This window comes from Globicephala melas, chromosome 1, assembly GCF_963455315.2.
Source record: "Globicephala melas chromosome 1, mGloMel1.2, whole genome shotgun sequence".
Classification (NCBI taxonomy): domain Eukaryota; kingdom Metazoa; phylum Chordata; class Mammalia; order Artiodactyla; family Delphinidae; genus Globicephala; species Globicephala melas.
The window spans coordinates 115,865,839-115,893,195 of record NC_083314.1 but is presented as its reverse complement, the minus strand read 5'-3'; positions in this window follow the sequence as shown (position 1 = coordinate 115,893,195).

Genomic DNA, 27,357 nt, shown 5'->3' with positions numbered 1-27,357 from the left:
ATGAAAATAATTTCTGCCTTGTTATTTCTGGCCTGTCTATATTGCCTTTCAGCAACCACAACAGAGGCATAGTAAGCTATTTATGTAATTGAGCTGAGAAAGCTTCCTGCACCATCACACACTTGACATAATTTACTCTATTTTTCCATTCATTGCAACTATCGTTCAGTTGGATATACTGGATGCACGTAAATTTGGAGAAGAATGTAAAGAAACTGAAGTCAAACTAGGCAACTTTTTTTAGTTCTACCTATGGCTGAGATAGGCAAGGTCATGTTTTTTGCTCTGAGTTTCTATTTAGTGGAGGAGACAGTCATGAACAAAATATACCATTGTATCAGTCAAGGCAGACTTTGAGAAATATTGCAAGATAAAAACAAAATGAGTGCCAAAGACAAGAGCTTAATTTTGAATGGAAGCATGGAGAAGAAAAAAGTTTATGGGTTGTAGGAACTGTTGAAATTAAAGATGAATGTCAAGGGAATAGTAACATTGATTAAAATAGGTATTTTTTTTCAGACTATCTAGTTAATAAAGTCAATAAATTTCTATCGATTTGCATTCCACTGAAACTTCTTGCATGATTTGACATGTTGGCTTTTCCTTCCTTTCTATAGCTTGAAATACTTCTTCTATTTTGACCCTTCATCACTTCATTCTTAAAACCCTCTTCCTCTCTTTCATAATAGCACCAATCTCCAACTCCCTCAATCCTTTCAGCAAAGGAATTGTCTTGCCTAAGTGGCCTCAATAACCAGATCACAACTCCTTCAAACTCTACTGTATTTTAGTAATATCAGTACTATCTCTCTACAGTATCTTTCTTTTCCTGAGTTTTCAGACAAGGAGTTGCTACATACAAATTGAATGACATCAGTTACAACATAAGCAACAAATAGTTACTAATGAGCTCAAATACCACTGTTTCTAAATAATTTTTTAAATAATTTAACAAAGTGTGACAAACACATGTTTATCCCTGCAATACTCTCACTTACTCATACTCTAATATGCTTTAATGTATGGGACACAATTGGCATGCTGCAGATAACATAGAACATTTCAGCCTGCCTCATCTTGTATTGTACAGTTTGCTTTATTTTCCTGAATATTTGAGGGAGAATATTCAGCAACACCCTTCGGGATGCTGTACACATGTGTTTGGCATTTTTCATGGGAACACAGCATGGTGGCATCAATATTTGTTATCCTCTCAAAATGAGTATAAGTTAGAGCCTCTAATATTTTCCATGGCTTGCTCAAAACAGTCTTAGTCAATCATACATGATGAGGATGATATAAATGATTTAAGACGAAGTTAATTTCATTTTAGGGAGCAGATGAGCCTAAGACATAGCCTAAGCCTATCATTTATATATTTAGCCGTCTCTTCTTTTGGGCATTCCATTTTACTAAATATATTCCCTAATCCTTCCTAATTCAATTAAATTAGTTACCTGCCACCTAATTAGTCAGTCAGAGTAAAACAGTCTGTTTGGGGTCTTTTGCTTCTTAATAGGGCTCACATCTACCCAACTGACTAAGAAAGCTATGTCTATAATGGACACTTCGAGATTAAAAATCATACAAGAAATGAAAAAAAAAATTCTGGAAAAAAATATATTTTTTTGTAGAATTAACAAATTGGGGTTCAGTTCATTGCTAGCAAGACATTAAGTCACTCAGCACTGTCCATGATCAGTTGTATACATGTGATTCTACCTAGCAATACCAGATTGATGAACTGGTAATATAAATTTAGGAAAATGACCTTTATATATTTTTCTGCATCCCTCTCTTGCCTTATAGGCACAATAACTGACTTTCTTAGACATTGTGAAATTTAATATTTCTTAATAAAAATATAAAATTATGTGATCCTTGGAAAGTTTTAAAAACAGTAATAATTTAGTGTAGGTTATGTTTTTAAAAGTCAAGTTCCTGAAATATTTAAATCATTAGTTTAGCAGCAAAAATAATTTGCTTTCTAAACAAAAAAATTAACTTATTTTAAATAAAAAGATTGAAATTATGTTTAATGTTTTTAGATTTGAAATACTTTTTCTCTTAAGATCAAACAGGTGATAGAGAAAACAGTAATTTTTATTTTACTATTGATAATTTCACATAGCAAAATCTCTCTCTCTCTAGATACCCTAGAGCTGTTTTATTATAACTGTTTTATAATGAACTAATCAATGAATTAGGTATAATAGAGTATAATTTTCAGTATAACAAAACTGTTTTAATATCCTTCATAAATTTCCTTTTTTGTACATTTTATTTATTTATTTTTAACCATTTTTAATTGAAATGTAATTAATTTACAGTTATGTTAGTTTCAGGTGTACAGCAAAGTGATTCAGTTTATATATATATTTATGTGTATATATATATATATATATATAAAGATTCTTTTCCATTACACATTATTGCATAACATTGAATATAGTTCCCTGTGCTATACAGTAGGTCCTTATTGTTGATTTTATATGTAGTAATGTGTATATGTTAATCCCAAACTCCTAATTTATGTCTCCCACCCCCTGCTATCCCCTTTGGTAACCATAAATTTGTTTTCTATGTCTGTGAGTCTATTTCTTTTTTGTAAATTAGTTCATTTGTATTATTATTTTTTTAGATTCCACATATAAGTGATACGATATTTGTCTTTCTCTGTCTGACTTTATTTAGTATGATAATCTCAAGCCCAACCATGTTGCTACAAATGGCATATTGCATTCTTTTTTATAGCTGAGAATATTCCCCTATATGTACACACTACGTCTTCTTTATCCATTCATCTGTCAATGGATATTTAGGTTGCTTCCATGTCTTGGTTATTGTAAATAGTGCTGCTATAAACATTGGGGTGCACGTATCTTTTCGAGCTAGAGTTTTCTCTAGTTATATCTCAGGAGTGGGATTGCAGGATCATTTGTTAACTCTACTAGTTTTTTAAGGAATGTCCATACTGTTCTCTATAGTGGCTGCACCAATTTATATTTCCACCAACAGTGTAGGAGGATTCCCTTTTCTCCACACCCTCTCAAGCATTTATTATTTGTAGACTTGTTAATGATGGCCATTCTGACTGGTATGATGTGATACCTTACTATAGTTTTGATTTACATTTTCCAATTGCATTAACAATATTAAGCACCTTTTCATGTGCCTATTAGCCATGTGTATGTCTTCTTTGGAGAAATGTCTACTTAGGTCTTCTGCCCACTTTTTAATTGGGTTGCTTGTTTTATTGATATTAAGTCATATGAGCTGTTTGTATATTTTGGAAATTAATCCCTTGACATTTGCATCATTTGCAAATATTTTCTCCCATTCAATAGTTGTCTTTTTGTTTTGTTTATGGTTTCCCTTGCTGTACAAATCTCTTAAGTTTAATTAAGTTCCATTTGTTTATTTTTGTTTTTATTTCCACTACTCTAGGAGATGGATCCAAAAATATATTGCTGCAATTTATGTCAAAGAATGTTATAACTATGTTTTCCTCTAGAAGTTTTATAATATCTGCTCTTACATTTAGGTGTTTAATCTATTTTGACTTTATTTTTGTATATGATGTTAGAGAATGTTCTAATCTCATTGTTTTACATGTAGCTGTCCAGTTTTCCTAGCACAGTTACTGAAGAGACTGTCTTTTCTCCATTTTATATTCTTGCCTCCTTTGTTGTGGATTGGTTGACCATAAGTGGGTGGGTTTATTTCTGGGCTTTCTATCCTGTTTCATTGATCTATATTTCTGTTTTTGCACCAGTACCACACTATTTTGATTATTCTAGCTTTGTAGTATAGTCTGAAGTCAGGGAGCCTAATTCCTCCAGCTCCTTTCTTCTTTCTCAAGATAGCTTTGGCTATTCTGTTTTTTGTTTTTTTTTTTGTATTTCCATACAAATTAAAAAAAAAATTGTTCTAGTTCTCTGAAAAATGCCATTGGTAATTTAATTGGGATAGCATTGAATCTGTACATTGCTTTGGGTAGTATGCTTATTTTAACAATATTGATTCTTCTAATCCAAGAACAAATTATACCTTTCCATCTGTTTGTGTCATCTTCAATTTCTTTCATCAGCGTCTTATAGTTTTCGGAGTACAGGTCTTTTGCCTCCTTAGGTAAGTTTATTCCTAGGTATTTTATTCTTTTTGATGTGATGGTAAATGGTATTGTTTTCTTAATTTCTCTTTCTGATATTTTGTTGTTAGTGTGTACAAATGTAACAAATTTCTGTATATTAATTTTTTATCCAGCAACATTACCAAATTCATTGATGAGCTATAGTAGTTTTCTGGTGTGTGTCCTTAAGATTTTCTATGTATAGTATCACATCATCTGCAAACAGTGACAGTTTTACTTCTTTTCCAATTTGGATTCCTTTAATTTCTTTTTGTTCTCAGATTGCTTTGGCTAGGACTTCCAAAATTATGTTGAATAAAAGTGGCAAGAGTGGGACTCCTTGTCATGTTCCTGATCTTAGCAGAAATGATTTCAGCTTTTCACTGTTGAGTATGATGTTAGCTGTGGGTTTGTCATATATGGCCTTTATTATGTTGAGGTATGTTCCTTCTATGCCCACGTTCTGGAGAATTTTTATCATAAATGAGTGTTGAATTTTATCAAAAGCTCTTTGTATATCTATTGAGTTGACCATATGTTTTTTATTCATCAACTTGTTAATGTGGTGTATCACATCGATTGATTAGCAGATATTGAAAAATCCTTTCATCCCTGGAATGAATCCCACATGATCATGGTGTATGATCCTCTTAATGTATTGTTGGAATTGGTTTACTAGCATTTTGTTGAGGATTTTTGCATCAATGTTCATCAGTGATATTGGCCTGTAATTTTCTTTTCTTGTGATATTTTTGTCTGCTTTTGGTATCAAGGTGATGGTGGCCTCATAGAATGAATTCAGAAATGCTCTTTTCTCTGCAATTTATTTGTGTTCTGTGGAGCTGCCCATTGTGACCTTATCTTGTCAATAGAAGTGATGTTTTTATTTATTTTTAAAGTGTAAGAATAGACTTCAGCCAGGAAAAGAAAATGGTGGAAGCAATGAAGTCAGAGGAATCTGTACAAAATATCCTTTAAATGGCTAATGTGACTGAAACATATTAGGAGGATGTTTGTTCTGGGATATCAGCCTGGATGATGATGGGGATGAATGTTTTTCAGTGACACAGGAAGCTATTTATTGCTGTTCTCAGGCTCCAGAGATTTTAAGTACTGGCATTCGGCAGTTTCTTTGTTGATCAGCTACATTTTTTGGCAGCGGGCTCAAGTGCTAACGATTGCGCAGAGCAAGGAGCATGCTGAACAATGATATTCCAGTTTAAAAAAACAGAGCTGCAGGGTTTCCCTGGTGGTTGAGAGTCCACCTGCCAATGCAGGGGACGTGTGTTCGTGCCCTGGTCCGGGAAGATCCCACATGCCGCGGAGTGGCTGGGCCCGTGAGCCATGGCTGCTGAGCCTGCGTGTCCGAAGCCTGTGCTCCACAATGGGAGGGGCCACAGCAGTGAGAGGCCCACATACCACAAAACAAACAAACAAACAAACAAACAAAAAACAGAGCTGCAAACAAAGCTTCATCAAGAACATTCATAATTGGGATAGCAGCCAAGATGGCAGAGCATAAGGACCCTAAGCTCACGTCCTCTCAGCAGCACACCAAAATCACAACTAACTGAAGAACAACTGTTTATGAAAAAAGATTGGAACCTACAGAAAAAATCTTCTACGACTAAAGATATAAAGAAAGAAACACAAAGAGGTGGGTAGAAGGGATGGACTTGCGATATAATCAAATCCCAGAACACCCTAGATGGGTGACCCACAAACTGGAAAATAATTGTATTACAGAGGTTCTCCTAAAGAAGTGAGAGTTCCGAACCTTATGTCATGGCACCCAGCCTGGGTGTCCATCAGTGGGAAGAGGGGCCCTTATAGCATTTGGATTTGAAGGTCAGCAGGGTTTGATTGCAGACGCCCCGTAGGATTGGGGGAAATAGAGACTATACCCTTAGGGGTTGCACACAAAATCTCACATGCACCAAGGACAAAAGCATAGTTTGATAGGAGCTTGAGGCAGACCTACCTGCTGGTCTTGGAGAGTCTCCTGTGGAGGAGGAGGTGGCTGTGGCTCACCCTGGGGACATAGACTCTGGTGATGGACATACTGGGTAGTATTCTTCTGTGTGATCTCTCCTGGAGGCTGACATCTTGGCACCAACACTTAGCCCTACCCAAAAGCTTGTAGACTCCAGGGCTGGGATGCCTCAGGCAAAACTACAAACTAGATGGGGACACAGCCCCATCCACGAGCAGACAGGTTCCCTAAAGACTTCCTGAGCCCATTGTCACCTCTAGACATGCCCTTAGACACAGCCCTGCTCACCAGAGGGCCAAGACCCGGCTCCACCCATCAATGAGTATACCTGGGAACAGCTGGCTCCTGGTCCTTGGGTGACGAGAGTGGAATACACTGCTGGGATGTATAGGACATCTCCTAAAGAGGACTATTTCTCCAAGTTCAAGAAACATAACTAACCTACCACATACATAAAAATAAAAATAGCAATTTAGACAAAATGAGGTGACAGAGGAATATGTTTCAGATGAGGAAACAAGATAAAACCCCAGGAAAAGATCTAAGTGATGTGGAGATGGGCAATCTACCCAAGAAAGACATCAGAGTAATGATCGTAGAAATGATCAAAAAACTCAGGAAAATAATGGATGCATGGAGTGAGAAATTAGAAGTTTCTAACAAAGAATTAGAAAATATAAAGAACAGCCAAACAGAATTTAAAAATTACAATAACAAACTAAAAATACACTAGAAGTAATCAATAGTAGAATAAATGAAGCAGAAGAATGGATCAATGAGCTGGAAGACAGAGTAGTGGAAATCACTGCCACGAAACAGAAAAAAAAAAAAAGAATGAAGATAAATGAGGACTGTTTAAGAGACCTATGGGACATCAAGAGTCCTAATATTTGCATTATAAGCATCACAGAAGAAGAGAGAGAAAGGGCCTGAAAAATATTTGAAGTGATAATAGCTGAAAACTTCCCTAACCTGGGGAAGAAAAGAGTCACTCAAGTCTGGGAAGTGCAGAAAGACCCATACACGATTAACCCGCAGAGGAATACAACACGGCACATTGTAATCAGAATGACAAAAATTAAAGATAGAGAGAGAATGTTAAAAGCAACAAGGGAGAAGCTACAAATAACATTCAAGGGAACTCCCATTAGGCTATCAGCTGATTTTTGAGCAGAAGCTCTGCAGGCCAGAAGGGAGTGGTGTGATGCACTTAAAGTGATGAAAGAGAAAAACCTACAGCCAAGAATACTCTACCCAGCAAGGCTCTCATTCAGATTTGATGGAGAAATCAAAAGCTTTATAGACAAGTAAAATCTAAGAGAATTCAGCACCACCAAACCAGCTTTACAGCAAATGCTAAAGGAACTTTTCTAGGTAAAAAACAAAGGGTCACAACTAGTAGGGAGATTAAAAGACAAAAGTAATAAAATCATCTGCATCCACAATGAGCAGTTAAGAGATACACAAAACAATTAGATGTAAAATATATTAAAAACAGTAATCATGAGGGGCTAAGAGTACAAATACAGGGTATATAAAATACATTTGAAATAAAGAAATCAGCAATTTAAAACAAGCATATATATATGTATATGTATACATATATATATATATATAGAGAGAGAGAGAGAGAGAGACTGCTGTATAAAACCTCATGATAAGCACAAAAAAATACCTATATACACAAAAAAGAAAAAGGAATCCAACCATAGCACTAAAGGTAGTCAGCAAATCACAAGAGAAGAGAGCAAAAATGAAGGGGAAAAAAGACCCACAAAAATAAATCCAAAATGATTAACAAAATGGCAATAGGAACATACATATCAATAATTACCTTAACTGTAAATGGACTAAATGCTCTGACCAAAAGACATAGACTGAATATATACAAGAAACAGGACCCATATATTTGCAGCCTACAAGAGAGTCATTTCAGATCTAGAGACACATGCAGACTGAAAGTGAGGAGATGGAAAAAGTTATTCCATGCAAATGGAAATCAAAAGAAAGCCAGAGTAACAGTACTTATATCAGACAAAATACACTTTAAAATAAAGACTGTTACAAGAGACAAGGAAGGACACTACGTAATGATCAAAGGGTCAATCCAAGAAGAAGATATAACAATTGTAAATATATATGCACCCAACATAGGAGCACCTCAATATATAAGGCAAATGTTAACAGATATTAAAGGAGAAATCAACAGTAACACAATAATAAGGGGAGTTTTAACACTCCACTTACATCAATGGACAGATCATCCAAACAGAAAATAAATAAGGAAACATAGGCTTTAAACAAAGGCTTTAAAGATTAGATCAGATGACTTTTAAACAAAGGCTTTAAAGATTAGATCAGATGGCCTTACTTGATATCTATAGAGCATTCATTTGAAAGCAGTAGAATACACATTCTTTTCAAATGTACATGGAACATTCTCCAGGATAGATCACATGCTAGGCTACAAAGCAAGCCTCAGTAAATTTAAGAAAACTGAAATCATATCAAGCATTTTTCTGACCATAACACTATGAAGTTAGAAATCAACTACAAGAGGGACTTCCATGGTGGCACAGTGGTTAAGAATCCGTCTGCCAATGCAGGGGACACGGGTTCGATCCCTGGTCCGGGAAGATCCCACATGCCGCAGAGCAACTAAGCCCATGTGCCACAACTACTGAGCCTGCATGCCACAACTACTGAAACCCACATGCCTAGAACCTATGCTCTGCAACAGGAGAAGCCACTGCAATGAGAAGCCCGCATACCGCAATGAAGAGTAGCCCCCGCTTGCCACAACTAGAGAAAGCCCGCACACAGCAACGAAGACCCAATGCAGCCAAAATTAAAAATAAATAAATAAATGTATTAAAAAAATCAAATACAAGAAAACAAAACTGCAAAAACACAAACACGTGGCGACTAAAAAGCATGCTACTAAACAACCAATGGATTACTGAAGAAATCAAAGAGGAAATCAAAAATTACCTAGAGACAAATGAAAATGAAAACACAATAATCCAAAACCTATGGGACACAGCAAAAGCAGTTCTAAGAAGGAATTTTATAGCGATACAAGCTTACCTCAGGAAACAAGAAAAATCTCAAGTATACAACCTAACCTTATGCCTAAAGCAACTAGAGAAAGAAGAACAAACAAAACCCAAAGTTAGTAGAATAAAATAAATCATAAAGATCAGAGCAGAAATAAATGAAATGGAGACTAAAAAGAATTAGAAAAGATCAATGAAACTAAAAGCTGATTCTTTGAAAAGGTAAACAAAATTGATAAACCTTTAACCAGACTCATCAAGAAAAAAAAGGAGAAGGTCCAAATCAATAAAATCAGAAATGGAAAAGAAGTTACAACTGATACCACAGCAATACAAAGGTCATGAGAGGCTACTATGAGTAGCTAGCTATACACCAACAAATGGACAACTTAGAAGAAATGGACAAATTTTTAGAAATCTCCCAAGACAGAACCAAGAAGAAATGGAAAATATGAACAGACCAATTCCCAGTACTGAAATTGAATCAGTAATTTAAAAACTCCCAACAAACAAAAGTCCAGGACCGGATGTGAATTATACCAAACATTTAAAAAAGAGTTAACACCTATCCTTCTGAAACTATTCCATAGATTTTCTTAAACCATGAAAAATAACATAATTCCAATAAAATGAGGTGGAATTTATTGCCAGAGAGTTGCTAAAGCTGGATGTATTGTTTCTGGAAATTATTACTCTGGAGCCAAATATAGTTGGATTTGTATATGTCTACCTATTACAACATGAAATGAACATTTAGCCAATATATGGCTTGAGCTAAACAACTAATATAGAAAATGTAGGTTCTTTTGTGTTCCATTTAGGTTGACTGTCTCCACTGATCCCATTATGGGAAAACTGCCAAATCTCTACTTCATCTACTTAGGGCTGTAGAGACAGCCCTAAGAAAAATGTATGGGAGTTATTTTGTTGTGAGTTTTTAATCTTTTAAGTTTTCCACTGAAACTTGTTTCATTAAAATGGGAGAAACCTGTCAGAGAGCTGCCTCTGTAGTTTGTATTATTTCTTTAGATTTGGTGATCTGCTTTATGTATAGAATTCCCCCTGTGACGGTTTATTGCACTTTCTAAGCCATAGCGTTTCTGGCCATGTTTTGAATTTGCAATGACATTGTTTTGGTTTAATTTGACATGTAATGCATGTTTTAGATTAGTTTGATTCTCACTTAATGTAATATTTAATAATAGCCTGAGAATTTGAAAGATTTTCCACCAGTCTTCTATAGAATAGTTACTAGTGTTGCTAATTTATGCCATAAAAAATGTTATTTAGTCCTTCAGTATTTGCTAACTTTTTCTTTAAAAAAATGAATATTTAGTCTGGAGGCAGAATCTGTCTTTTTCCTTAGTAAAAAGCTATTTTCAAATTTTACCTTTGATCAAATTCAAAAATACTTTAAAAAATGGATCAGTTTTTGTACAATAATATTATTCTCAGGAATATAAATGTGATGCTTCACTTCATGACATTTTCTTTGGGAGTAGAATACTATGGCATGGCAAATGGAACTTTCTGGGCTTTTTGACTTTTTATACTCATCTGTTTTCTATTGTTCAAGATTTGAGTTAAAACTAAGTTGTCTTTTTGGATTTTTTTCTCCCTAGGCATGAATTCTAGGTCTATCAGATGCTAGGATCAGATGAGTAATGCCCAGGTTGTGGTTAATGGCATTATTTAATTATAAAAAGTTTAAAAATTAATAATAACTTAGTTAATTCTCAGCTTTGAACTTCTTAACTCCTCAGGGGAAAGTAAACTAGAATGTAGAGACTAATATCAGATGATTAATTCAAGGCCACACAGGGAAGCAAAAATGGGAATTGTGTGTTCTTCATAGTCTACTAATCTTAATGAGACTTCTCAATAGCTATGATTGATAGATTATACTTATTAAACACTTAACATCTATAGTAAATTATTTCAGAACTTGGAATTTAGAATGAAATACAATGAAATTTAAGCATGGCGTCTATTTTAATAAAATTATAAGTTGATGGGTAGAGGAAGATGCACACAGATGTTACTCCATTTAAGAACCATAAAGTTCTTCATTAATTCATAAGATTCTGGACACTGTGTTGAAGATTGGGGATGCAAAGATGGGTGACTTTGTATCTTTTATTCTTCTATGACTTTTACCTTCAAAGAGAGAAAAGTGTAGTCAAAGACATAGCCGTGTAACATGATTACATTAAAGGAACAAGATAAGTGACATGAGAAGGTAAGTGAAAAGTAGGTTGAAAAGTGAAAGATCTATCTGTGTAAATAAATTTTTTTCTGTATTTCCTCAAAATTATATTTTATCTGGATGGTAAATTTATTGAAGGTGGGGCCTACACCTCACACTGTTTTTGCATCCTCCATAGGACCTATATTAGTGCTATGGTATGCTACATACAGCCACCCTTGATATTTGCAATGAATGACTCCAAATAACTTCAACAACTCCAAATTTGAAAATATTCTTCTGAAAATATGTTTGCCACTAGAAGCAAGTGACAACAATGCCACAAATTTTCTAGCCAGTGACTCACTCCCATGTGTTGATCACTCAGATCAAATAATCCACATATCAGAAAAATTTCAGATACTATACATTAAAGATCTTTTTGTTCATTTTTACATAACCAAAATTTGAATGTTGTATTATTGAATGTCCAGATAGTAGTCAGTGAACATTTGGTAATTAAACTGTTGTACTCTACTAAACTCCATATGTTCAGGGATTATTTCTATAATAAATTATAAGAAAAGTATAATTGAAAGTATGAAGCACAGGATAATATATTTTACTGAATTAGAATTTCTGAATAAAGACATTTTTATCCTTCTCCAATTTATTTCACATTTAAATTTTCTGAAACTCTAGACACTTATTGTCTAAAAGTATTACAAACACTTTCTGCCTTCTCTCTCACAATAGTAGAAACCCTGCTGTTCCTAGGCCTGGTGAAAAAAGATATGGCTTTAGTGCCTTAACCTGAGCTCAAACTCAGCTTTGCCACTAATTGTATCATCTTAAACTTGTAGAACTTAACTTCGTTAACTTCAACTCCTCATCTGTAAAATGTGGAAAGTAACACTGACCTTATAAGGTTATTTTAAAGATTGGATGAGATACCACAGGAAAAGCAAACAGCAGAGTGCCTGCCCACAGTGGGTAGTAATTCCCTCCTGATGCTCAAGTTACAATATTAAATGAATGTACTCAAATTAAGAGGTCAGGTATGCCATCCAACTTAAGCAATATTTCACAATGTTCAAAAGATAGTGTTGTTGTTTTGTTTTGTCTGACACAAAATAGGTACTCAATAAATGCTTTGAATGAATAAATGAATAAATGGGTATGGACAACTAAAGAAAAATCTTTAATAAAGTGATCTTTTGTGTTCTATATTTACTAGCAAATTAACTTCAAAGTACAAAAATAACAAATAATATTGTATAGAGCTTTTTTTGGCATTCATTTAACTTTCAAATAAATTAGATGTAAGTTAGCTTACCCTCCAGAGACACAATAACCAAATTCTGAATTTTGGGTGATTTTATATCCAATCAAATTGTGGACTAATGAAGGGCAATATTCTTCTTCAGAAAAACAAATGCTGTTTAATATGGCAACAAAAAAAATTCTGATTGTTTTGACTTTTCTTTGACACTCTCAATTATCCACTTAATCTTCTTAGACTTATAAGGCCAGTAATGAAAAAGAAATTAAGATTTTTCCTTTTAAATATTTACCAGAGGCCAGCATGCTTCTAACCATGTTGTAAGATTATCTTGTTAGAACACATCTTCTAAACCCAACATCAATCCAACAAACCTTAGGTATAGGAACCACACTCACAAATTGACCAATAGAAAGAAAAGATTCAGAGAGGTTAATGGATGCTACTTTAAGAGGCAGAACTGAGAATGAAATCCAAGTTTGTCTAATTCCATAGCCCATGTACTTTGCACCATATTCTGCTGTACTTTATGAGCAAGACAAACAAACTGGTTTCTGAGAAATTTTGTTTTTGAAGGCAAGCCTCTGTGTGACAGTACTGCAAATGCGGCAGCTCATTATAATTGCCTAAGATTCTTGCTATCAACTTTACAATTTAGTGCTCTTATAACGATAATGACTGTATTATCCATGATGTGGTGCTTGTTTAACTAGTTTTGTTAAACTGAAAGACCTGGGCAATAACTTCATGCCATCTATTGCTGAGACAACTGTGAGACAGAAGAGAAAATCTGTTTTTCTAATACTAACCGAAATGAATTGAAAGACTAAATTACCCTCAAACATATTTACCACTCCATCTTGGATGAGGTCATTCCCAGAAAAATTTTTGGAAAAAAAAAATGAAAAAGATTTAACACCTAACTTCAGATGTAAGATATTTCTCTTTCCTGTTTTTAGAGCATGCTTAGGAAAGGGGGGGGGGGGAAATCCATAAACCCTCAAGTGACAAAGTAGAGGTTAGTGTTTTTGATCATTAATAGCTTTTGGAAAATTACAAAATCACCATGTGGCACAACTCATGTTGTGCAAACTTAGCATTGTAATTAAAATACACTAAACTAGAATATAAAATGTTCCATGCTTCCAGACTAAGTAATCATGTGTCTTATCTCAAAACCCAGTTATACGTAGCTTTCCGCTGGACTGATTGGAGAGAAAAACAAAGCTGAAGGAATTTCCTGAATAAGAAAGAACAAATGGCAACTGTGTTATGATACCAAGAGTGAAAAATAATTAACTTAATAGAAGCTTTGATATTGTAGAAGATGAAAAGGTATCAGGCTTGCTTTGAGCATTTTGGTAAAAATTTATGTGAGCTAGTAATTTCCTGGAACTCTGAATTTGTATATAGGACATTTTAAGTGTCAAGACAGTGCTTCCCACATGACTTAAACATAGAGACCCCTCAATAAATAATCATTAAATAAATGAAATAATGAAAAACAATACAGTGAATCTTTCTTATTTTCTATTAAAAATGCATTTCAGTCTATATTCTTTGGTCCTGATGAATTCTTTTTTCTATGGGACATGTTTTGAATGTTTTTCTCTCTTTTGTGGCAGGAGAGGCCTATTTTGTTTTGTTTTGTTTTGTTTCTGAAGTTTGCACATGTTGAACATCTGGATGTTGTAGCATCAAAGTCAGTTGACACAGCAAGCCAATAGACAATATTTTTGCTTGTAACCAAATGAGATGCATGCTTGCCTTTTATCAAGCTTCTTCTTAACTCTGTGAGTAGAATCAGTCTCTGATCAATAAATAACAAATCATCTGCTTCATAAATCAGACCTGTCAAAGCAAAGCAACGTGTCGTGATGGGGACGCTCTTCTGTGTTTTCTTGGGCCTGGTAGCATCTGGTTAATAAAACGGCCTTCTTATACATTTGACAGTTGTTTGGATATTCTGTTTCAGCACTGTTCAAGTTTGCTCTCTCTTTAGACTTACTATTTCTCCTCCCCCTTTTTTCTTTCCCCTGTACTGAGATTCTCAGCTCATGTGCATAAAAAGAACTGGAGTGGAGAGGAAGGAAAGTGCATGAATGGGCCTTGGATTGCTCATTTGATTTTTTTTTTTAGATTAATCTTTGCTAAACTCACTGTATCTTCTAGCTACATGCAGTTTCCATTGTATGATCATGAATTTACTGAAGTTTGTGAAATTAATGATCATGAATCAAAATGGTAATAACTTATAAACCCATCTTGTAATTTTCTTTCATATTTATTCTTCTGTAAGTTTTAATAGTAATATTAACAGCTAACATTTATTAATATCCTTCTTGCTATCACTGTTCTTGATTCTCAATATTAAGTTGGCCTCTTTTAAATCTTATGTAAATCTTTTGAAACAGTTGCTATTATTATCTCTATTTGAAAGACAAGAAACAAGTTAAATTACTTGCTCAAGTTCATGTATATAGTGTTAGAACCAAATAAGTCAACTTCTAGAGCCCACACTCTATATCATCATTGCTCAAATTTACTCTTTCTATCTTGTTTCTCATCCTTTTTAACTTAAATTCAGTATTTCCTCCAATGACCATGTTATTTCCTTTAAGAAACAGTTTCATTCATTCTAGTTGTGTCCAATACCTGCAGGCTTTATGGGTACCATATATAACAAACTACATTGTACTCACTCTTGAATTGTTCCCTACTTTATTCATGTAAAAATTCTGACATACTATGCTGTGAGCTTTTTTTTGAACAAAAACTACATTTATTAACTCCTTCAGTAACCTTGAAGCATCTAGTAGAGAGTAATTCATTGCGAGTGTGATTAATACGGGTTTACGTGAAGTTAGTATTTCCTATAACTGCTCTGAAAGAACCTGAATATTATGAATAGTTTGGTTTGTTTAGAGCATGTGATTTCTGAAATAGTGTTTTTTACTCCAAATACCAGCCTTTCTAGCATTTTAAATCAGAACTATTATTTAATGAGTTATTAAATAGAATGTTTTAACAACATTAATTCAGTGGTTAAGAATGGAGTCTAATAAAGCCCTCTACCCACATCGCTAAATTTCCATTATTATGACTGTTTGATATAATTACCATGACAGAAGATGGTAAATAAGTTTTGCCTCTTTTTCTCCTTCTTTGAAGTCCTTGCATTCATTTTTCAGTCTTACGTTCAAACATTTTAGGGATGACAGTTGGGTATCTTGCTTCCAAGACTTATTATTCTGGACTACAAATAAAACTCTTGCAAAACTCCAGAAGGTAGGGAGAATCATTTCATTTTTCCCCATGATATCCATCTTTTGTTTTTCTTTTCTCCAGTACATCTCTACCCATTTCCCATTTCATTTATTGCTAAAACCCTTCCTTATAGCACTTCCTCTCAGAGTTCAACTGTAAGCATCGGGTTTCTTATTTAGAAGATATATAGTAGTGGTTAAGATCATGGATTTGGATAAACTGCCTGTTCAGCTGTGTGACTTTGAGCAAGTTACATATTTCACCTCAGTTTCCCCACTTTAAGGTGAAGATTATAATACCCACCTAATAGGGTGGTAATAAGAATTAGGCAAGCCACTTTTCTAGAACTTTTACACCAGAACCTGGCACATTGTAAAGGCTGTAAAAGTATTCGCTAAATGAATAAGTAATGTTACCTTTGCGTTGAGAATTTATTCAAAGCCTTCTATGCACTTATAAACTAAGCTCCATAATGCCACTCAGAGTGATTGTATTGCTTTATATTTATTTCACAGTAGGTGAAAAAGCATAAATCTAAGAAGAGACGTAGAAAAGATTTCTGATTTTCTCACTGTCATTCTCGCACTCCAGCACTTTTACTGCACAATTAAAGAGTTGTTTTCTGGAGATATGGGGCAAATCATCTTTCATTGATAGTTTTATCCAGTCTTTTACATCAAAACAAGCAGTTAAGGTCAATATGCCTGTGTTTCTATACTTGAGGGTGTCTGTTGCCTATGAATCTCAATTGCCCCAATGTCCTTTTTGAGAGCAGAGCTCAGAAAGACTTTGGGATTAAAACACTGTGTATTCTATGAACTCTGACAGGGAGCTAATTGTACCTGGCACATGCCTCTTGTCTTGTTAGCTTTCTGGTTTGGCATCGTTGGTATTGCCTGTCCTTTTTCTGCTGAATTTAATCCATCTTTAGAGACAACACAGCACAACTATTTCCTACAACTCATTGTATTCTTTGAACTCAATTTACTTCTTATTAAATTTGGATTCTGTTTTTCATTCACTCCACTCATTGACTCTCCAAGTGTTAAGACACTTTAAGCAACATACTATGCACTATGCTTAGATAATGAAAATTAATAGTTTCCCTTTCTAATTCATAGATGGTATATATATATATATATATATATATATATAAAATTTAAAAACTTCAGAGTTAAAGCTGATCTCAAATGGCATTCATAGAGCTGTCTCACACAAATGACTCATGGCAAGTGCACAAATATACATTCTCTTCAACCAGTTCCATGTGCCAGAGACCATTTTTCTTATCCTTTACAGTGATGGTTTTCTACTGAGCCAATTTGTTCAGTATATCTTCATTTAGTCAGAGGCTGAAATATCTTCCCAATTGTCTGGGCTAATATATTTCAAAGGTGAATCCTTTCTTATCCACCTCAAATATATTATATATTTTTAATCTACATTTGAACTCTTTAAAACAACACATTAATCCCTATAAGCTGTAAAAGGGCTTGTTATTACCACATTCCAGTTGTTGGAGGCCTGGTACATTTGATATTTATAAAACCAGCTTCTGTCCATTTAAAAACAAATGTACGGATGTCTAGAATTCAGTAAAGATGCTAGAGTTTGGATCACATTCTGAAAGAAGAATATAATAAAACTGAGAAATTTGGATTAGAACTAGAGATCAAAGCAATAAAGTATAAAGATGCCTAAATTTATTATTTTAATCTTTTTTTTTTTTTTTTAATTTTTATTTATTTTTTTGCTGTACGTGGGCCTCTCACTGTTGTGGCCTCTCCCGTCGCGGAGCACAGGCTCCGGACGCGCAGGCTCAGCGGCCATGGCTCACAGGCCCAGCCACTCTGCGGCATGTGGGATCTTCCCGGACCGGGGCACGAACCCGTGTCCCCTGCATCGGCAGGCGGACTCTCAACCACTGCGCCACCAGGGAAGCCCTATTATTTTAATCTTTATTTTTTGGAAGGGAGCAGTATTTGGTCTTAAAAATTGCAACCTCCTTTCTTGGTATTTTAAAATTCCTTGTATATCCTTAATACTGCTTTTCTCCTCACCTCAAAGGCTCAAAGTTCACCTGAGTTCTTTTTTATTTTTATTATAGAAAACTTCAAAACACCAAAAAGTTTAAAGGATATTTTAATAAATGCTGGTATCCCAATACTAAGCTTTGTAAAATTTTAATATTTGTCATATTTTCTCCAGAACTTCTTTTTAAGAGATAAAACATTACAGATGTATTTGGAAATTCTATTGATACATGTATCTCTTTGCAATCCCATTTTGCCCTTCTTCCTTACTTTGACACACCCATCATCTTAAGTTTTGTATATACTATCCCCATGTGTGTTGCTACGTTTACTGTGTATTTGTATGGCTATAATGTATATTATCGATTTATAGGTTCTCAAATTTAGATGAAGTTAATCATACTAAATACATTATTTTATAGATTAAGTTGAGTTTTCATTCAATTTTGTTATTTGTGAAATTTATCCACGTGGATATGCCCAGTTCTAATTTTTTCAGTTTAATGGCTTTGTGATATTCAATCACAAGCATTCACCACAGTTTACCTATTCATTTTCCTATTGAAGGGTAGTTGTTCCTAGTTTTGACCTTTGTATACAATATTGCAATGAATTGTCGTGTTTGTATTTCCTTGTAGAAATGTTGCATTGAATGTTTTTAGCAGTGGAGTTACTAGACTGAAAGGTAGTTATACTCTGGTTTTCCTGCATATTGTCAAATTTCTTACTAATATGACTATTTACCTATCTATTTTCTGAGATATAAATCTACGTTTTTCCACATTCTCCCCATATGATCTTTGTTTTTTTTCCAATCTGTTGAGTATAACATTGTACTTTTAAATTCACATTTCTCTAATTTCAAGGGAAGACAACCTTATCTGTAATATGTTCTTTAAATCCTTTGCCTCTTTTTTTGATTGTATTGTCTTTTGCTATTGACTTACAGAAATGCTTTATATATTCTGAATATTATTCCTTTGTTGATCATATGGTGTGCAAATATCTTCTCCCAGGCTATATGTATGTTCATGGTGCATTAACATCACTTTTCTTATTGTTACTATTGCTTTTTTTTAATATAGCCATATATATCAATATTTTCCTTCACGACTGTGGTTTCTGAGTCTTGTTTCAAAATCCGTGTATATTATCAGTTGAAAAAGATATTCTTCTAAGTTATTCTAGAAATTTAAAATTTTGCTATTCACTTTTACAAATAAAATCCATTTTTCCCATATAGTATGTGGTGCAGATAATCATTGATACAGAACTAGTTATTGAATAACTGGTGTTTTCTCCTCTGCCATCTCCATCATATATCTAGATTATATAAGTGAAAAATCTAGGCTCTTTTTAAAGTTCTACTGGTCTGTTCATCTATCCCAGGTTAAATAGCATAATGTCTTGAGTTTTAAGGCCTTAAAATGTTTTAGCTACTAGTGAAGAAGTCCCTTCACCCTATTATTATTGAAACTCTTCCTTGTTATTCTTTATTTTTGCTCTTTGGTATATGAATTTCAGGATTGGCTTACAAAATTTCATGAAACTGCTCTAGACATTTTGATTGGTGTTGCATTACACTTATGGACTAACTTGAAAAAAATTGATATCTCTAGAAAATTTTACCTTTCCATCCATAGACGTGACATATCTCTTCATATATTTACATTTTCTTTAATTTCTCTTTATAATCTTTTATTTTATCAAGGAAAATATATTTTGAGAAAAATATATTTTTAGAATTATTCCTAGATATGTTTCATTGCTGTTGTGAATGTTATTTTTTTCTCTTATAGTTCATATATATTTATTGACAGTATATGGAAGATATTGATTTGTGTTTCCTATTTATGCCAAATTTATTTGCTAGATTTACTTATTTATCTATTGATTCTCTTAGATTTTCTTGGTAAAAAATCATAGCAACTAAAAAAGGGTGGTGTTTTTTTTTTATCCAATTAGCACACTCTTTCTTTTTTTCTCATTTATTATTGCATAAACTAGGACCTCAGTACCATTTTACCAAAAGTGGTGAAAGTGAAGTTACATATCTCACTCAGAATTTTAATAGGGTTACATTTACATTTCCTACTTAAATGAGACTTTTGGAGATACTGGCCATTAGAAGAAGCTGGATAATCATTTCTGATAATAGCCTTCTCATGGTTGTTCTCCTGCAGCCTGTATTGTGACATCTTCTGTGTAGGGTGACTGGACATGATGATCTTGCCAAGGGCAGTTGGAAATATGTGTGATTATTATTAATTAGAGTAGGAGTGTGGCATTGTGTTAAGCTGTTAAGCCTCTGAAAAACATAGAGTAGTTGATATTATAAAATTTTGCATGTGTAATAATGGTTGCTTACAAGGTTAAATGACTTGGCTGTGGACACATAAGTGCTATATGATGAACTTGGACCTCAGATTCTGTTTACAACATAGGACAACCATCCTTTGCATCACAAATGTGTCTGCTACATAAATGACTTTTGTTTTGCTGTAGGAAGGGTGATCCTTGTCTCCCAGAACTGGGCAATTACTTTTGTTTCATGTTCTTTCCTCCAGTCTTTTCTTCAGATAACTAGTGGATAAGTCCTACTCTCTCAGAAGATCAACTGATGACAGTGATTTATGATATTAAAGACCCACAATTCCTTGGTACTCTTGTCTTTTCCTGTCTTCTTAATCTAAGGGATTTAGAGATTAAAAGAAAATGGATGCCTGCAGCTTTTGCTTTGCATCTAGGTTATTCTTGTAACGTCCTGAACTAAGGAATATATTCCTTTCTCTAGGATTCTAGTCTTTCCACCCTGTGGTTTTTAAACCATTTTTCCATACTTCATTCTGTAATGAGTAACTTCCTCATATTCAACATATCTGCCAAATCAGACTACTCATCTTCTATAAGCAATCCAAAACCTTGCCATTCTACTCCCCCCACGCTTACGAAATATTTTTACTTTCCTTCTTTGAATATTAACATTTATCAGTCTTACAAGAATATTACAAGATCAAGGGAAGCATGAGTCCCTCAATAAAAATATCTGGTTGCACCTTTTCCCCATTAACATTTTATTTATATTTCCCTTTAAGGATCCTATTCAATTTATCCAATGTTTGTCCCTGGTGGTCCAGTGGTAGAGATTCAGGCTTACAAGGCAGGGGACGCAGGTTCAATCCTTGGTCAGGGAAATAAGATCCCACATGCTGCGGGGCAACTAAGCCTGTGCACCACAACTACTGAGCTCGCGCGCTTTGACTAGAGGGACTGCGTGCCACAAACTACAGAACCCACGTGCCCTGGAGCCTGCACACCACAACTAGAGAGAGAAATCCCGCACACCACAACTGGAGAGAAGCCCCTGCACTGCAACGAAAGATCCTGCATGCCTCAAGGAAGACCCAGCATGCCACAACTAAGACCCGATGCTACCAAAAATAAATTAAATAAACAATAAATCTTTAAAAAAAAACCATAATATTAAATTTACCCATTTAAAGTGTACAATTCAATGGCTTTTTAAAAACATATTTCTAGAGTTGTGCAATCATTATGACAATCTAATTTTAGAACATGTTATCACCCACAAAAGAAACTTCATACTTATTAGCAGTCATTCCACATCTGCCCAATTGCCCAGCTCCAGGCAACTATTAACCTAATTTCTGTCCCTATGAATTTGTTCATTCTAGACATTTTATATAAATAGAATCATATAATATGTGACTGTCTTCTTTCACTTACACTTTGTGTTATATCTTCAAGGTTCATCCAGGTCATTCAGTCTTTCATTCTGTTTTATTGCCAATGAATAGTCCATTGTATGGATATTCCACAATTTGTTTATCCATTCACTGTTGGTGAAAATTTGTTTCTACCTTTTGCTATTGTGAATTGTCACTATGAACATTTATGTACTAGCTTTTGGATAGATACATGCTTTCATTTCATTTGAATATATACTTAGAAGTGGAATTGTCAGGTCACATGGTAACTCTATCTTTAACAGTTTGAGGAATTGTTAGACTACTTTCCAAAGTGACTGCACAACTTTACAACCCCACTAGCAATGTATTAGAGTTCCAATTTCTTTAAATCTTTGCCAACATTTGTTATTGTCTGTTTTTTGGGGATTTTTTTTTGTTTTTTTGTAGTCTTCCTAGTGGGTGTGAAATGGTATGTCATTGTTTTGCAAATATTTCTCTCATTCTGTGGGTTATTTTTAAACTTTTTTTTGTGACCTTTAAAACACAGAATTATTTAATTCTGCTGAAGTCCAATTATTCTGTTCTTGTTTTCTCACTTGGGCTTTTAGGGTCATGTCTAAGAAACCATTAGTTAACCCAAGGTCATAAATATTTACTTCTACGTTTTTCTCTAAGGTTTTCTAAAATATTTTTACCCCTTACATATATGTCTATGATCCATTTTTAGTTCATTGTTATATATGATGTAGGGTAGAAGTCCAATTTCTTTTTTTTCATGTGGATATTCAATAGCTTCAATATCATTTGTTGAAAAGACTATTCTTTTTACATTAAAATGTCTTGCAGTAATTGTTAAAACACAATTCATCATAAAAGGAAGAGTTTATTTCTGGACTCTAAATTCTATTCCATTGATCTATTTATCTTTAGGTCAGTATCACACTGTTTTAATTACTGCAGCTTTGTAGTAAGTTTTGAAATTAGAAAGTGTGAGTCCAGGAACTTGGTTCTTTTTCAAGAATATTTGGCTGGGTTCTTTCAATTTCCATGTGAATTTTAAGATCAGCTTGTCAATTTCTTTTTTTAAAAAGGCAGCTGGAATTTTGATAGGAATTATGTTAAATCTATAGATTGATTTGGGAAATAATTTCATCTTAATGATATTAAATGTTTGATCCATAAATGTGGCATGATCTTTCATTTATTTAGATCTTTAATTTTTTAAACTTTTTTGTAGTTTTTAGTGTACAAGTCTTAAACTTATTTTATTGAACGGATTGTTAAATATTTTATTTTTTGATACTATTATAAATAGAATTGACTTAGTTTTATTTTTGAATTGTTCATTGTTAGTGTGTAGATATAAAATTGATTTTTGTACAATGATCTTGTACCTTGCAATTTTGCTGAGCCTGTTTATTAGTTCTAATAGCTTTTTTAGTGATTTTTTTAGGATTTTCTATATACAAATTTTGTCACCTGAAAATAAAGATGGCTTTGCCTCTTTATTTTTCTTGTCTAATTCCTATGACTAAAACCTGCAGTATATGTTAAATAGAAGTGATGAGAGCAGATGTCTTTATCTTGTTCATGAACTTAGGAAGAAAGCATTCAGTCTTTCACTATTAGGTACAATGTTAGCTATATGGTTTTTTTTTTTTTTAATATACCTTTATTGGACTATAATTGCTTCATAATACTGTGTTAGTTTCTGTTGTACAACAAAATGAATCAGCCATAGGCATACATATATCCCCATATCCCCTTCCTCTTGAGCCTCTCTCTCACCCTCCATATCCCACCCCTCTAGGTCATTGCAAAGCACCGAGCTGAACTCCCTGTGCTATGCAGCTGCTTCCCGCTAGCTAACTATTGTACATTTGGTAGTGTGTATATGCCGATGTTTTTTATGATGCTTTTTATCAGGTTGAAGGAGTTCCCTTCTCTTCCTTGATTGTGGAGTGTTTTTTCTATAAAAGGATGTGGCATACTCTCAAACACTTTTTCTGTATCTATTGAAACCACCATATGGGATTTATTTTTTATTATATTAATATTATGCATTATTTTCCTAACATTGCTATAACAACATACCATAAACTTTTTGGCTTGATATAGAGATCCTTTTTGCCAAATAATATTACATTCACATGTTCTGAGATATGGACATATTTTTTGGAGGGGCCACCATTGCACCCACCACATATGGTTCAATGTATTGATTGATTTTTTTTTGGAAGTTGAAACAACCTTGAATTATTGCATTCCTGGGATAATTCCCTTTTGGTCTTGGTGGATAATGTTTTTTTATATGTTGCTAGATTTTGTTTGCTAGTATTCTGTGAGGAATTTTGTTGCTATTCATAAGAAATATTTTAGCTGTCTAGTGTTCATTTCTTGTGATGTATTTGCCTGATTTTGGTATCAAACTAATAATGAGTTGAGAAGTACTCAGTCCTCCTCTCTGTATTTGAAAGTATGATATTCATTATTCTTTATATGTTTGATAGAACTCATCAGTGATGTGCTCTGGGCCTTGGCTCTTCCTGTGGGAAATGTTCAAATTTCTTGTTCAATCTCCTTACTTGGTTTAAGTCTCTTCAGATTTTTGCTTTCTTCTTGAGTCAATTTTGTTTTTTTGTATGTTTTTTTGGAATTTTTCCATTTCATCTAAGTTATTTTATTTGTTGGCATATGGTTATTCAAAATATTTCTTTCAAAAAAATTTTTTAAAGAAAAGCAGTGAGGTCCCCTCTTATAATATTGATTTTATTAATTTTAATCTTTCTTTTTCTTAGTCTAGTTAAAAGTTGATCAACTTACTGATGCTACAAAGAACAACTTTTTGGACTTATTGATTTTATCTATTGTTTTTCTATTCTCTGTGTTGTACATTCTTGCTCCAATATCTCCTTTATTCTGATTTCTTTATATTTAGTTTGCTTCCCCCACACCCCAATTTTTAAGATGGTTTTTTAGTTTGTTGATTAATTTCTTTTTTATTTTTAATTATAGGCATTTACTGTTCTACTTTTCCTTTTAAGCACTGGTTTTGTAGCACCTTATATGTTTTGATACGTTGTATTTTTGTTTTTGTTCATGTCAAAGTATTTTCAAATTTCTCTTGTGATTTCTTCTTTGATTGGTTATTTTAGAGCATATTGTTTAATTTCCATATACATGTGAACTTCCAAAATTTTCTTCTATTATCGATTTTTAGTTAAATTCCATGTGTTCAGAGACTATGCTTTGTATGTTTCCAATACTTTTAAAGTTATTGAGGCTTGTTTTATGGCCTAGCATATAATCAGTCCTAGAGGACATTCTATGTGCATTTAAGAAGAATGCATGTTCTGTTTTTGTTGGGTGGAGTCTTCTATAGTTCTCTGTTGGTCTAGATATTTTATAATATTCTTACTGATTTTAAGCCTTGTTGTACTATCCATTATTAAAAGTGGATTAATTGAGTCTCTAACTGTTATTGTTGAATTTTCTATTTCTATTCAATTCTGTCAATTTTTACTTTGACTATATGTTTTTCTAATCTTTTCTTCTTTTATTTTTGTTATTTTGTTTGAAGTAAAGTTAATTTACAATATTGTGTTATTTTCAGATGTACAGCAAAATGATTCAGTTATTTTTTTCAGATTATATTCCATCATAGGTTATTACAAGATATTGAATATAATTCCTTATGTTATACAGTAAATCCTTGTTGTTTATCTATTTTATGTATGGTAGTCTCTATCTGTTAATCCCATACTCTTAATTTGCCCCTTTCTCTCTCCTTCTCCTCTTTGGTAACCATAAGTTTGTTTTCTATGTCTTTGAATCTATTTTAATTTGCAATCATTTTATTATTTTTATTTGTATCTAAAGTATGGTTGTTACATATGTACAAGTTGGATCATGAATTCTTGTCCTTTCTGCCAATCTGTGTTTTAATTGGAATGTCTAATGACTTTACATTTAATACAATTACTGATAAATAAGGCTTCACATCTGTCATTTTGCTAATTGTTTTCCACAGTTTACTTTCTCTATCTATCCCTCATCACGGCCTTAGGTTTTATTCAATAGATATTTTCTAGTGTACCATGTAATCTCCTTGTTGTTACATTTACAATATTTTTAGTTGTTTTCTTAGTTGTTACCTGAATATTAAGTTAGCAACCTAATTTAAAACAAGCTACATTAAATTAATACTGACAATTTCAACAGTATACAGAAACTCTACTCCAATAAAGCTCTGATCTCACCTCATTCCTCACATCCCTCACCCCCTTCCTCATCCCCTTAAACTGTATAAAACATTTTAAGCCCATCAACAAAATTTTATAAATATTGCTTTGCTCCACTTGAGTTTTAAATAAGAGAAGAAAAGGGTTATAAACAAAAAATACATTTATACTGTAATTCATATTTACCAATATGGTAACCCTACTGGGTTCTTTTTTGCTTTGTGAAGATTTGAGTTACCATCTGGTGCCCTTACAAAATATCCTAAAGGCCTCCCCTTAGTGTTTCCCATAAGACAGGTTTGCTAGTGATACAGTCTCTGTTTATGTCTATCATTGTGAAGTATAGTTTTTCTGGATACAGAATTCGTGGTTGACAGTCTTTTTATTTCAACATTTTGAATGCCACCCTACTGCCTCTATTCTCCATGTTTTCTGATGAAAAGTCAATGAAAGATCTTATTAAAGATCTTCTGTACCTGGTGTGTTATTTTTTCTTGCTATTTTCAAGATGCTCCATCTTTGGTTACTGACAGCTTGACTATAATGTGCCATGGTGTTGTTGTCCTAGTGTTTAATGTATTTGTGGTTTGTTGAGCTTCTTGGATATGTAGAATAATTATTTTTCTTTTTATGATCAAATTTGGGAAATTTTCAGTCAGTATTTCCTCAATTTTTTTTTCTTCTCCTTTTTTTTTTTAACCCTTTTCTTCGCATACTCCTGTTATGCATAGGTTAGTACAATTGCTGGTATGCCAAAAAGATTTGAGACTCTAATTTTTATCCTTCTTTTTTCTTGCTGTTCCTCAAACTAGATAATTTCAATTGACCTGACTTCAAGTTCATTGATTCTTTCTTCTGCCAGCCCAAATCTTCTGTTGAATTCCTCTAATGACTTTTTCATTTTATTTATTGTACTTTTCAACTTTAGAATTTCTATTTGCTTCTTCTTTTATAATTTCTATCTATTAATATATAACATTAGTGAGACATTGTGGTTATAATTCATTTAAATTCTTTAGACGTAGCTTATTTTAGTTATTTCTTCATATTTATAGTGAGTGATTTAAAGTCTCTGTTAATGAAGTTCAACATCTAGACACCTTCTGGGACAGTTTCTGTATACTGCTTTTTTCCCAATGTATGGGTCATACTTTCCTATTTATAAATTTCATATATTTTTTAGCCAAAAGCTGGACATTTTAGACCTTTGAGATATTGTAATGTGGCAACACTGGAAATCAAACCCTGCTCCCAGGGTTTGATTGATGCTGTGGCTATTTTGTTGTTGTTTTTGTTGCTAATACTGCAGCTCATGTTTAGTTAGTTAATGATTTTCTTGAGCTAATTCTGTAAAGTTTGCATTTCCTGTAGCATGTAGTCACTGAAATTTCTCCTTAGTTAACTTAGTGATCAATTAATGATCAGTCAGATATTTCCTTAATTTCCTTGAACCAACAA